The sequence below is a fragment of the Oncorhynchus kisutch genome, unplaced genomic scaffold (genome assembly GCF_002021735.2).
Source record: "Oncorhynchus kisutch isolate 150728-3 unplaced genomic scaffold, Okis_V2 scaffold694, whole genome shotgun sequence".
NCBI lineage: Eukaryota > Metazoa > Chordata > Actinopteri > Salmoniformes > Salmonidae > Oncorhynchus > Oncorhynchus kisutch.
This window is the reverse complement of record NW_022262639.1, coordinates 35,001-46,713: the sequence shown is the minus strand read 5'-3', so window position 1 is coordinate 46,713 and position 11,713 is coordinate 35,001.

The window sequence follows — 11,713 nt, the reverse complement described above, 5'->3', positions numbered from 1 at the left end:
TGATACAGATGTCTTGAATATAACGTCTGACACGCACGCACACACACACACACACACACACATCGTTGAGATGTGAGAGTTAGCAAGCACTCATTTCTCTGTTTAATGTTTAACGTGATCATTAAACTTTGATTTAGGTTGAACCTTGATGAGGTCTTACTGTCGTTGGAGCTACAGTGTTTTTAAAAATGTGGTTGGTGTAATGGTAAAGGTTTATCCATGACATCAACTATCAATATATGTTGTTGTAAATGATTGTGGAGTTGTGAACTGAATCTCAGCAGTTGTGAACTGAATGGATGTGAACTGAATGGTTGTGAACTGAATGGTTGTGAATTAAATGGTTGTGAACTGAATGGTTGTGAACTAAATGGTTGTGAATTAAATGGTTGTGAACTGAATCTCAGCAGTTGTGAACTGAATGGATGTGAACTGAATGGATGTGAACTGAATGGTTGTGAATTAAATGGTTGTGAACTAAATGGTTGTGAACTAAATGGCTGTGAACTAAATGGTTGTGAACTAAATGGTTGTGAACTAAATGGTTGTGAACTTTTCCACAGCGGCCCTTTGAAGCGGTCGGAGAACCCAAGACGCCATAGCGGTCGGGGAATCCAAGACGCCATAGCGGTCGGGGAAACAACAATTGATGACCTAATGAAACATGGATCTTACCTGGTGTCCACACAGCCCCAAGCCAGGACCAGCACAACAACAGGAGACAGAGAAGTCATTCGTAAGGCGGTATGATAAAGGCCAAAACCCTTCTTGGACAAAATAAAGGCGTTGTATAGAAAAAGCACTTGTCAATATTTTGTCGGTCTATTAACTGAAAAATGAGACAAAACAATTGTCAAAGAAGAAACTAGGAGACTTAAAACCAAACATGTCTACAATAATCCTTAAAGTAGGCCAGAAGCGTGGTTGAGGCTTAAATCCAAGGCCCCCCTGGAGTGCCTTTCAAACACAACACATTAGATCAGGGGTCTGAGCTAAATCTGCTGCTTTGGTCTTTGATCCGTCTTGTTCTGAGGAATTTCAACACTGTTTTCAACGTTAGAGCCTGTGCTCCCAAACACCAGGTCAACCTCCTTCACTCTGTGTCTCCCTAGAGCCTGTGCTCCCAAACACCAGGTCAACCTCCTTCACTCTGTGTCTCCCTAGAGCCTGTGCTCCCAAACACCAGGTCAACCTCCTTCACTCTGTGTCTCCCTAGAGCCTGTGCTCCCAAACACCAGGTCAACCTCCTTCACTCTGTGTCTCCCTAGAGCCTGTGCTCCCAAACACCAGGTCAACCTCCTTCACTCTGTGTCTCCCTAGAGCCTGTGCTCCCAAACACCAGGTCAACCTCCTTCACTCTGTGTCTCCCTAGAGCCTGTGCTCCCAAACACCAGGTCAACCTCCTTCACTCTGTGTCTCCCTAGAGCCTGTGCTCCCAAACACCAGGTCAACCTCCTTCACTCTGTGTCTCCCTAGAGCCTGTGCTCCCAAACACCAGGTCAACCTCCTTCACTCTGTGTCTCCCTAGAGCCTGTGCTCCCAAACACCAGGTCAACCTCCTTCACTCTGTGTCTCCCTAGAGCCTGTGCTCCCAAACACCAGGTCAACCTCCTTCACTCTGTGTCTCCCTAGAGCCTGTGCTCCCAAACACCAGGTCAACCTCCTTCACTCTGTGTCTCCCTAGAGCCTGTGCTCCCAAACACCAGGTCAACCTCCTTCACTCTGTGTCTCCCTAGAGCCTGTGCTCCCAAACACCAGGTCAACCTCCTTCACTCTGTGTCTCCCTAGAGCCTGTGCTCCCAAACACCAGGTCAACCTCCTTCACTCTGTCTCTCCCTATAGAGACTAGGGTTCCTTCACTCTGTTTCTCCCTATAGAGACTAGGGCTCCTTCTCTCTGTTTCTCCCTGTAGAGATGAGGGCTCCTTCACTCTGTGTCTCCATAGAGACTAGGGCTCCTTCACTCTGTTTCTCCCTATAGAGACTAGGGCTCCTTCACTCTGTTTCTCCCTATAGAGATGAGGGCTCCTTCACTCTGTGTCTCCATAGAGACTAGGGCTCCTTCACTCTGTTTCTCCCTATAGAGACTAGGGCTCCTTCACTCTGTCTCTCCCTATAGAGACTAGGGCTCCTTCACTGTGTGTCTCTATAGAGACTAGGGCTCCTTCACTCTGTTTCTCCATAGAGACTAGGGCTCCTTCACCCTGTGTCTCCATAGAGACTAGGGTTCCTTCACTCTGTTTCTCCATAGAGACTAGGGCTCCTTCACTCTGTTTCTCCATAGACACTAGGCATCCTTCACTCTGTTTCTCCATAGCGATGAGGGCTCCTTCACTCTGTGTCTCCATAGAGACTAGGGCTCCTTCACTCTGTTTCTCCCTATAGAGACTAGGGTTCCTTCACTCTGTTTCTCCATAGAGACTAGGGCTCCTTCACTGTGTGTCTCTATAGAGACTAGGGCTCCTTCACCCTGTGTCTCCATAGAGACTAGGGTTCCTTCACTCTGTTTCTCCATAGAGACTAGGGCTCCTTCACTCTGTTTCTCCATAGAGACTAGGCATCCTTCACTCTGTTTCTCCATAGAGACTAGGGCCCCTTCACTCTCTTTCTCCATAGAGACTAGGGCTCCTTCACTCTGTGTCTCCATAGAGACTACGGTTCCTTCACTCTGTGTCTCCATAGAGACTAGGGCTCCTTCACTCTGTTTCCCTCTATAGAGACTAGGGCTCCTTCTCTCTGTGTCTCCATAGAGACTAGGGCTCCTTCACTCTGTTTCTCCCTATAGAGACTAGGGCTCCTTCACTCTGTTTCTCCCTATAGAGACTAGGGCTCCTTCACTCTGTGTCTCCATAGAGACTACGGTTCCTTCACTCTGTGTCTCCATAGAGACTACGGTTCCTTCACTCTGTGTTTCCATAGAGACTAGGGCTCCTTCACTCTGTTTCCCTCTATAGAGACTATGGCTCCTTCTCTCTGTGTCTCCATAGAGACTAGGGCTCCTTCACTCTGTTTCTCCCTATAGAGACTAGGGCTCCTTCACTCTGTGTCTCCATAGAGACTAGGACTCCTTCACTCTATTTCTCCCTATAGAGACTAGGGCTCCTTCACTCTGTGTCTCCCTATAGAGACTAGGGCTCCTTCACTTTGTTTCTCCCTATAGAGACTAGGGCTCCTTCACTCTGTTTCTCCCTATAGAGACTAGGGCTCCTTCACTCTGTTTCTCCATAGAGACTAGGGCTCCTTCACTCTGTTTCTCCATAGAGACTAGGGCTCCTTCACTCTGTTTCCCCCTATAGAGACTAGGGCTCCTTCACTCTGTTTCTCCCTATAGAGACTAGGGCTCCTTCACTCTGTGTCTCCATAGAGACTAGGGCTCCTTCTCTCTGTGTCTCCCTATAGAGACTAGGGCTCCTTCTCTCTGTGTCTCCATAGAGACTAGGGCTCCTTCACTCTGTTTCTCCCTATAGAGATGAGGGCTCCTTCACTCTGTGTCTCCATAGAGACTAGGGCTCCTTTACTCTGTTTCCCTCTATAGAGACTAGGGCTCCTTCACTCTGTGTCTCCATAGAGACTAGGGCTCCTTCACTCTGTTTCTCCCTATAGAGACTAGGGCTCCTTCACTCTATGTCTCCATAGAGACCAGGGCTCCTTCACTCTGTGTCTCCATAGAGACTAGGGCTCCTTCACTCTGTGTCTCCATAGAGACAAGGGCTCCTTCTCTCTGTTTCTCCATAGAGACAAGGGCTCCTTCACTATGTTTCTCCATAGAGACCAGGGCTCCTTCACTCTGTGTCTCCATAGAGATAGCCAATGGCATAACTACAGTGTTGTAACTCAGGACACAAAGCAAGTTGTCCGAGTTCCTACTTCAACAATTACATCGTTTTTGGATGCTACGTGTGTGTGTGTGTGTGTGTGTTTGTGTATGTGTGTGTGTGTTTGTGTGTGTATGTGTGTGTTACATTTTGCTCCATCTCATTTGCACTTGTAGGCTGAGGGCAATAAATGATCAGATTCCAAGTGTGACTGCCAACCTCCACCTGCTCACACAGCAGCTGACCGGCTGAACGCACACACACCTGTTAACATAACCCTATTCAACACAACTAAGTGTAATTTTTTATGTCTTTTCTTTTAAACTCGGCAATTCAGGTCCATCCAACCTTCCCGTGTGGTTTCACATTAAATTCAATTTGGGATTCAAACCATACACTTTTCAATGAACTTTTCCTTTTAAGACAAGGCAGCATTCCAAATTATGTTATGATATATTACATGGCCAAAAGTATATGGACACCCCTTCAAATGAATGGATTCGGCTTTTTCAGCCACACTCGTCGCTTACAGGTGTTATTGTGGAGTGGGAACGTCTAAGAGCAACAACGGCTCAGCCCGCGAAGTGGTAGGCCACACAAAGCTCACAGAACGGGACCGCCGAGTGCTGAAGCCTTTTTGCGCGTAATTATAGTCTGTCCTCGGGTTGCAACTTTCACTACCGAGTTCCAAACTGCCTCTGGAAGCAACCACAGCACAATAACTATTAGTTGGGAGCGTCAGCAGAATGCTACCTGCCCGAATGTATAGTGCCAACTGTAAAGTTTGGTGGATGAGGAATAATGGTCTGGGAATGATTTTCAAGGTTCGGGCTTGGCCCCTTACTTCCAGTGAAGAGAAATCTTAACCCTACAGCATACAATGATATTCTAGACTATTCTGCGCTTCCAAGATTCTGGGGAAGGTCGTTTCCTGTTTCAGCATGACAATGCCCCTGGGCAGAAGGTGATGTCGGTACAGAAAGATTTTGTCGAGATCGGTGTGGAAGAACTTGACTGGCCTGCACAGAGCCCTGACCTCAACTTCATCAAATACCTTTGGCATGAATTGGAAGGCCGACTGTGAGCCAGGCCTAATCACCCCCAACATCAGTACCAACCTCACTAATGCTCTTGTAGCTGAATGGAAGCAAGTCCCTGCAGCAATGTTCCAACATCTAGTGGAAAACCTTCCCAGAAGAGTGGAGGCTGTTATAGCAAAAAATGGGGGACTAACTCCTTATTAATACTCATGATTTTGGAATGAGACGTTCGAAGAGCTGCTGTCCACATGTTGTCATGTAGTGTATTACATGAATATCATACCATGGATTCAGACAGACAGACAGACAGATAGATAGATAGATAGATAGATAGATAGATAGATAGATAGATAGATAGATAGATAGATAGATAGATAGATAGATAGATAGATAGATAGATAGATAGATAGATAGATAGATAGATAGATAGATAGATAGATAGATAGATAGATAGATAGATAGATAGATAGATAGATAGATAGATAGATAGATAGATAGATAGATAGATAGATAGATAGATAGATAGATAGATAGATAGATAGATAGATAAGTAGATAGATACATAGATAGATAGATAGATAGATAGATAGATAGATAGATAGATAGATAGATAGATAGATAGATAGATAGATAGATAGATAGATAGATAGATAGATAGATAGATAGATAGATAGATAGATAGATAGATAGATAGATAGATAGATAGATAGATAGATAGATAGATAGATAGATAGATAGATAGATAGATAGATAGATAGATAGATAGATAGATAGATAGATAGATAGATAGATAGATAGATATCAGACACTGAATGAGAACAATGACAGAAGTCATTTTGAAACTATTGAACAATACTGGTTCTTTTAGAGTCAACGAGAAATAATCACAGAAAGTGAAATTACTCCAACTTCCTTCCTCTCCTTCCTCTCCTTCCTCTCCTTCCTCTCCTTCCTCTCCTTCCTCATTAAACAGGAAGTTAGCTGTCTTTTTCGTTAAATAATATTTTAGGCCCCCCGACTCCAATTTTTTTAAATCTTGTATAAAAGATTAAGTCGATATTATTACCTTCTCATTAAAGAAGATATATTTTGCTAAATGGGACTCCTATTTAAAACGCTGCTCACAGCCGTTGGAGCTATGGAGTTGCCGAGACAGACTCAATGAATCTCAACTGTACTTTAATCAAAACCAAGCTTCTGCTAGTACTCTTTCTACTGCTGCTCGTTCGCTCGCTATGATTTAAGGAAAATAAAAATTGCATAGTATTTGATGAATCTCAGTCCTAATTCAAAAGGGGGAGATGAAGGCCTCATGGGGGTGATCTTAGATATATCTACATCCACAGTATTGAAATATCAACATATTTTTACATTCTGGGATGTGGAGAAGAAACGGAAGAGGGAAGAGACACAGGGGAGGATATATGGGTTTATATCACATACAGACAGACAGGGGAGGATACATGGGTTTATATCACATACAGACAGACAGGGGAGGATACATGGGTTTATATCACATACAGACAGACAGGGGAGGATACAGGCTCATGGGTTTATATCACATACAGACAGACAGGGGAGGATACATGGGTTTATATCACATACAGACAGACAGGGGAGGATACATGGGTTTATATCACATACAGACAGACAGACAGGGGAAAGATACAGGCTCATGGGTTTATATCACATACAGACAGGGGGAGGATACAGGCTCATGGGTTTATATCACATACAGACAGGGGGAGGGTACAGGCTCATGGGTTTATATCACATACAGACAGGGGAGGATACAGGCTCATGGGTTTATATCACATACAGACAGGGGAGGATACAGGCTCATGGGTTTATATCACATACAGACAGGGGGAGGGTACAGGCTCATGGGTTTATATCACATACAGACAGGGGAGGATACAGGCTCATGGGTTTATATCACATACAGACAGACAGGATGACGACATGTGTTCACACTCTTACTCACACACACACACACACACACACACACAAACATACATACATATACACACACGCACACACACGCACACGCACAGGCACACACACACACACACACACACACACACACACACACACACACATTCCTATTGAGTCACTATTCCCTCTGCAATACAACACGTTTAAATGTTCCATTTATTAGGAGGGACTTGAGAAGCAAAAAGGTCCCGACTTTACAGTGGAACTGACAGCATTTCAGCAATATTAAATATAATTAAAATATGTTCATATACACCCCCAGGAAGAATATAACACTTTTAAAAAATACTTTCTGACAAGCGGGCACTTAGATATGGTCATTTTCACGTTTTCATAAATTCTTAGAATGTTTTGGGATGACGTATTCTTAGAATGTTTTGGGATTACGTATTCTTAGAATGTTTTGGGATTACGTATTCTTAGAATGTTTTGGGATGACGTATTCTTAGAATGTTTTGGGATTACGTATTCTTAGAATGTTTTGGGATTACGTATTCTTAGAATGTTTCGGGATTACGTATTCTTAGAATGTTTCGGGATTACGTATTCTTAGAATGTTTTGGGATTATGTATTCTTAGAATGTTTTGGGATTACGTATTCTTAGAATGTTTCGGGATTACGTATTCTGAGGTATTTGTGCCTTTAGCAATTTTACAGCAATATATAGTGAGAAAGTAGCCGTGCGTTTTTGGACAATTTATAGACACTGCAGTGAATAAAACCTAATAAAAAACATTTGTCTCGTCCAGAACAGTAGTCTATGCAGACCGGTCGCGCCATAGCCAATCAGAGCTACAGTAGGTCATTATACAAGGAAACCATTTGCCATCACGGGGCCTTCCATCATTATCTTTGAACTTCAATGTCTATTTCAAACACCTCTCTGTCACCTTTCACCTCAGATGGGCTGTCTCATGGTCTGTCAAACACCTCTCTGTCACCTTTCACCTCAAATGGGCTGTCTCATGGTCTGACAAACACCTCTCTAGTTCTGTCACCTTTCACCTCAGATGGGCTGTCTCATGGTCTGACAAACTCCTCTCTAGTTCTGTCACCTTTCACCTCAGATGGGCTGTCTCATGGTCTGTCAAACACCTCTCTAGTTCTGTCACCTTTCACCTCAGATGGGCTGTCTCATGGTCTGACAAACACCTCTCTAGTTCTGTCACCTTTCACCTCAGATGGGCTGTCTCATGGTCTGACAAACACCACTCTGTCACCTTTCACCTCAGATGGGCTGTCTCATGGTCTGACAAACACCTCTCTAGTTCTGTCACCTTTCACCTCAGATGGGCTGTCTCATGGTCTGACAAACACCTCTCTAGTTCTGTCACCTTTCACCTCAGATGGGCTGTCTCTTGGTCTGTCAAGCACCACTCTGTCACCTTTCACCTCAGATGGGCTGTCTCATGGTCTGACAAACACCTCTCTAGTTCTGTCACCTTTCACCTCAGATGGGCTGTCTCATGGTCTGACAAACACCTCTCTAGTTCTGTCACCTTTCACCTCAGATGGGCTGTCTCATGGTCTGTCAAACACCTCTCTAGTTCTGTCACCTTTCACCTCAGATGGGCTGTCTCATGGTCTGACAAACACCTCTCTAGTTCTGTAACCTTTCAGCTCAGATGTCTCATGGTCTGACAAACACCTCTCTAGTTCTGTCACCTTTCACCTCAGATGGGCTGTCTCTTGGTCTGTCAAGCACCACTCTGTCACCTTTCACCTCAGATGGGCTGTCTCATGGTCTGACAAACACCTCTCTAGTTCTGTCACCTTTCACCTCAGATGGGCTGTCTCATGGTCTGACAAACACCTCTCTAGTTCTGTCACCTTTCACCTCAGATGGGCTGTCTCATGGTCTGTCAAACACCTCTCTAGTTCTGTCACCTTTCACCTCAGATGGGCTGTCTCATGGTCTGACAAACACCTCTCTAGTTCTGTAACCTTTCAGCTCAGATGTCTCATGGTCTGACAAACACCTCTCTAGTTCTGTCACCTTTCACCTCAGATGGGCTGTCTCATGGTCTGACAAACACCTCTCTAGTTCTGTCACCTTTCACCTCAGATGGTTTTGTTGTTTTTAGACTTCCACGGGGTCAAATAGTAAAGTCAAACATTTTAAATGTTAACCACTACCATAAAAAAAATCCCACCAAGTGTAGTTCATGTACAATGACTATCTAGTTATTATATTGATACAAATATGAATGGGAACAACAGTAAGTAACTGTGTGAGTCTTCGTCCCAAATGGCTCCATAATGCCCTTCATAGTCCACTTATTTTGTATAGCGCACCACCAGAGCTGGTCCAAAGTAGTGCACTATAAAGGGAATAGGTTGGCGTTTGAGATGCATGTTGCATCTCCTTCCAATATTTCCAATCATAGGGGGAACTATTTAATTAAAACGCTGGCACCCAGCAAACTGCTGTGGGATCAGTAGCTAATTTAATACTGAGTGTTACCCGGGAGCCCATGACAACAGACAGGGCCCAGTTACCCTGGAGGACACTACACCAGACAGGGCCCAGTTACCCGGGAGCCCACGACACCAGACAGGGCCCAGTTACCCTGGATACCATGACACCAGACAGGGCCCAGTTACCCTGGAGGACACTACACCAGACAGGGCCCAGTTACCTGGGAGGACACTACACCAGACAGGGCCCAGTTACCATGGATACCATGACACCAGACAGGGCCCAGTTACCCGGGAGCACACGACACCAGACAGGGCCCAGTTACTTTGGAGCCCAAGACACCAGACAGGGCCCAGTTACCTTGGAGCCCACGACACCAGACAGGGCCCAGTTACCCGGGAGCCCACGACACCAGACAGGGCCCAGTTACCTTGGAGCCCAAGACACCAGACAGGGCCCAGTTACGCTGGAACCCACAACGCCAGACAGGGCCCAGTTACCCTGGAGACCACGACACCAGACAAGGCCCAGTTACCCAGGAGGACACTACACCAGACAAGGCCCAGTTACCCTGGAACCCACGACACCAGACAGGGCCCAGTTACCCTGGAGGACACTACACCAGACAGGGCCCAGTTACCCTGGAACCCACGACACCAGACAGGGCCCAGTTACCCTGGAGACCACGACACCAGACAGGGCCCAGTTACCATGGAGGACACTACACCAGACAGGGCGTAGTTACCCTGGAACAAACGACGGCAGACAGGGCCCAGTTACCCTGGAACCCATGACACCAGACAGGGTCCAGTTACCCTGGAGACCACAACACCAGACAGGGTCCAGTTACCCTGGAGACCACGACACCAGACAGGGCCCAGTTGTGGCGAAATCTGCTCGGAGCCTTCACCGTGCGCTGCCACTTTAAGAGCGCATGAGCAGTAAGGAAGGAGGAGATAAAGAGAGCTCGTTCAGCTCTTTGGGGAGGGGCTCTTGGGTGGCGCGACAGTTTGATTGTGTGTGCTGTGCTGCAGAAGTTTTGTTTTCAGCGTGTGTAGTTTATAGAGTATATAACTCAATCATCGGTGTAATCGCTCTAGGTCGTGGTTGTTTTCGTTTGGGACCGCGCCCGTTATGGATCGCATGGATTAGTAGCAACATTGTTGCGAAGCTTTACCATACAAACCAACAAACCATCGGACAGTCAGACAGTACACCTGCACGCCTGAAGACCACAGCTAAGATCTCTCTTATCTTTTTCTCTTTCTCTTCCCTCTCATTCCAGTGCTTTACCCTGCAACAGACTCTCTATTTTTCAAATGCACTTCCCATTGAAGTTCATTAGAGCTGGACTATTATTTCCCTGCCAGAAGTGTTTGGAGGGACATTTTAGTAGGTTGCTTGCAAGTTGTATATTATGTGAACTGTATTGAGGTGGGGTGTACTAATGACATGTGGCCGTGAAGACTGTGGACATTTTTAAGGCCTTTGTTGTGTCGATGAACACCCCCCACATTCATACCCTCTGCACTCATCCACATGCAAATCCTATGTTGATGACTGGGTTCGTTCTTGTATGAAGTTGCTGTTGAATTGCTCTGCCATTATTAGTATTAGTAGTATTGTATGAGGTATTCTTGTTTGGGTTACCCCTGTGTTGTGATGTGGGTTTTATATGGTGTGTATTCTCTTTTCTCTCCACTGGCTATCTGGTAAACAGGCTACACTGTAGGCAGTCTCTTCTGCTGATGTGTGTGTGTCTGGTAGTGGTACTCTCTCTATTCTACTCTTTTCCTTTCGGCATGGTTAATACCTGCCTGGCGCCCGAACAAAATCTTTCTTTACCCTCTCTAATAAATACCGCTACACAGTTACCCTGGAACCCACGACACCAGACAGGGCCCAGTTACCCTGGAACCCACGACACCAGACAGGGCCCAGTTACCCTGGAGGATACTACACCAGACAGGGCCCAGTTACCCTGGAGACCACGACACCAGACAGGGCCCAGTTACCCTGGATACCATGACACCAGACAGGGCCCAGGTACCCTGGAGACCACGACACCAGACAGGGCCCAGTTACCCTGGAGGACACTACACCAGACAGGGTCCAGTTACCCTGGAGGACACTACACCAGACAGGGCCCAGTTACCCTGGAGGACACCAGACAGGGTCCAGTTACCCTGGAACCCATGACACCAGACAGGGTCCAGTTACCCTGGAGACCACGACACCAGACAGGGTCCAGTTACCCTGGAGGACACTACACCAGACAGGGCCCAGTTACCCTGGAGGACACTACACCAGACAGGGCCCAGTTACCCTGGAGGACACTACACCAGACAGGGCCCAGTTACCCTGGAGGACACTACACCAGACAGGGCCCAGTTACCCTGGAGACCACGACACCAGACAGGGCCCAGTTACCCTGGAGGACACTA